Raw genomic sequence first — 3686 nt, 5'->3', positions numbered from 1 at the left:
CACTGTTTGCCTTTTTTCCATGAGACTCAAGACAGACAAAACTAAACAGAAAAATACAAAATGAAGAACATTGAAGGAGAAGAACTTCTATTAGCTTGGGTAGCTATAAGAACTCTGTGCTTTCACTCTTTTCTCCTTGCTTCAAGCCCTGGCTGTTCTCCCTTATTTATAGAAGGGGAAGCCTCCAAGTTGAAACTCTTGAACCGAGCTAATCTTCTTCTTCTTCAAGCAAAGACCGGTTCGGCCAGAGAGAGAGGAGAGGAAACCGAATGTAAAACCCAACATGCAATTACCTCTGTGTCTTCCCTTCTCACAAATCCTCATCAATCCAGGCCTTCCATCTTGACTTGCACTTCAAGAAGGATTCCTAGCCCTTGATGAGTCCTTGATGCTTGACAGCTCCTCCTGCTCTAATCTTCTACCTCTTCATCCACGTAGCTACAGTAGCTACCTCCTGTGGTGGTTGATCAAAAGTATAAATGAGTCATGCTTCCAAGAGATTTTCTTTCTCTGACTGAGTTGGATCTTCTCCATTTTCGGTTATGGAGAGCTTGAGACTTTCTCACCACTTCTTACCAAAAGTGGCAAAGATCTCAACCACACCCTACTGTGGATCTCCTTTTTTTTAATGCCATCATTACAATGACTTCATGCTTGCAACAAGCTTCTTCTTCTTTCTTCGGATAACTTGTTTTTGCTTCCATTTTTCCTGTGAAGTGACAACCGAACAGAGAAGAGAGAGATTGCAGAAAAGATTTCAAAGGAAATTAAGAAAGGAAATAAAATGAATTAAGTTTCCAAAACCCATACCTAGTAGCGTGTAATACATTTAAGGCTATCAAATCAATTTTCATTTTCTCTTTCCTATTTCCAATGTCTGCATTAAGTGTATTTAATCAAAATTTGAAATCCATCAATTGATAAAAGTGGATATCCATTGCAAGCATGCATTCTTTGCTTTCTCTTTTTTTTTCAAAATCGGACCAAGCTAGTTGGTCTTGCACCAAGATTTTATTTTTGGGCTTGCTTACCAAAATTCTGACCCAATAGACAAAATATTGCTTCAGCCATTATAACTAAGATTTTTGTACCAAGGTTGAATTTTATTTGCCAACCATTTTGGGCTTTTCTTTTTCTTCATGGCCAAACTAAAAACTACACAAACAAAATTATTAATTAGCAAGTGTAATTTGAAGAACAAATTAATAATTTGTAATTAATTATTTTAATAATGTTTGATTATCATCAAATTAATTTAGAATTTTTCAATCTCATCACTTTTGTTAAAAATTAAATACACAATCCAATGGTATATTCCTTAACTTGCAAACTGATATTTGAATATGTATATAAAAATTTATTTATATTTTTGATATAAAAAAAAATGATCCAGCACATATAAACAAGATAACATAGTTGATATATATACATTAAATCATAAATTATTAATCTTTTTATAAATAAATTATATATAAATACAATAAAATAGATTATATATACGACCCAAACGTGCGTAGTCCAAACTTTACACTAATAATAATAATAATAATAATAATAATAATAATAATGAGTTTGTGTTATTATTTAATGAGTTTTTAAAATAAATATACCATACTATCGAAAATGTTTAATAACAAAAAAATAATTAATTAAAATTTTTTTTATTTAACATTCATTAATTCATTAATTCTTATAAATTATAATTATTAATAAATGCTAAATAAAAAAATTTATTTTTTTTATTTTCCTAGTATTACCGCCATACTATATATATACACGACGTGAGAACTATACGGTGTTTGTCATTAAGCCCTTTTTTAATGGCTTAACAATTTTCTTCTGCACCAATGAAATGTTTGATTTGGAGCAAATGCAAGAAACATGATACATCGTCATTAGTTTGGTGTGAACAAGAGGGAAACCTCAACTTAAACACTGACGTTGAAATCAACTGGTATTTCACAATTATAAGATAATGATAAATTGGATATTGATAATGTACTAATAATATTGAACTTTATAAGGGTCACGCAAAAGCTACATATATATATATATATATATATATCTTTATTTATAAATGACTCAGACTATGTAACACACAAAATTAACATTCAAACCAAAATCATGAACTCATCACTTTTGATAATGTTAAGAAAGATAGTGGTGGTTGTGATGGTAGCAACATCTGCAATGTCTTCTACACCATGGATGCCATGCCCATCGTCGTCACTACCTTGTAATGCTCGGCCAGTAAAGGACAACATGAACCAAGGTGAAGATGAATTTTATGTGGAACAAGACTATAACATTTGGGACCCTGCTCCAGTTTACAGTGGAGGAGGTAAATCCGCTCCGGTTCCTCATCCAGGAGAGAAACCATGATCATGATGAGAGTCATGCTTTTTTAAGTTTCTACCTTAATTGGTAATGTATGTTTTTATTAGTTTCCAAGCACGCTGCTGTTTTAGCATTTGATGTACATGAACTAGCACGCACTTTTATCATCTTTAGTTTGACTTTGATAATAATATTAGTAATTTTAAAGAAGTCTACTTTGTTTGTTCATTTCATGAACAAAATTGAGAATATCATTATCAATTTATCATTATTCTGATGAATCAATATAATTAGTGGGTATATATGAGATCAGAAGTTCTTAATGTTTACTTGTTACAAATATTCACGTTTGTGTACAAATGTGGTTGACTATCAAAAATGGTATTTGTACGTTAAAATTAGTTACTAAAATTGGTCATTAAAATTAGTCACTATATATTTATATATAGATACATGTATGGTTTAGTTTATTTTCAATGTGTATTTTGTATTTTATATGTATTTTATATTAATGACTAATTTTAATGGCTGATTTTAACGTACACCTTATATAGTTGATTAATTATATATGTACAATTCCCAATTATTCTATCTGCTGTCTACAATTATTTATTTATTCATACATAGCTTTATTTAGTGAATTTCTTAACGATTTAATTTGTAAAAGAATAAAATTATAAAACGCAGTCTCAACTAGCCAGCGAAACACCAGTGATCTCTCTTGCTAATAAAACCACCCAGTTTAGCATGTGCACATACAATAAAATTATAAAAAATGTTTCATGGCATGAACTTACTAGTATGAATAATGATGTGAATAGCTAAAAAAATGTGTTGTCTAATTCGTAAACACTATAAGACAATTAGGAATTTTCGGCCAATTCCATATTTGATAGATCATTTCTGGCTCCATCTCTTTTATTCGCACTGAAATTTTCATCTCAACAAGTTTAACAATAGCGGTACTGTGCAAAAGAAATTTTTTTATTTTTAATTTGTTAACTTAAAATTATTATGTTAATTATATAAATTATAACTTTTTAAGTGTAATAAATAATATATAAAAGACCTGTATAAGTATTTGATTAAAAAAAAGTAACAACATCATATATATTTCTGATCTTCTAGAATATAGATAAAAATACTCCACTTTTAATAACATTAAATATATTCTCAAAAATTAATTTAAAAATTAAGTTCTTCACGTGATTTTTTTTAAGTAAGGATAGAGATTGAATTTTAATCCGATTTTTCATGTGTATTTTTAAAATAATTATCCAAAATTTTCTACAAAATTTTGGGTCAAATATATAAATATTTTGCTAAATACAAAAGTAGAAAAACTTTTG

This window comes from Arachis stenosperma, chromosome 8 (assembly GCF_014773155.1).
Source record: "Arachis stenosperma cultivar V10309 chromosome 8, arast.V10309.gnm1.PFL2, whole genome shotgun sequence".
Taxonomy (NCBI): domain Eukaryota; kingdom Viridiplantae; phylum Streptophyta; class Magnoliopsida; order Fabales; family Fabaceae; genus Arachis; species Arachis stenosperma.
Note: the sequence above shows the minus strand (reverse complement) of the source record.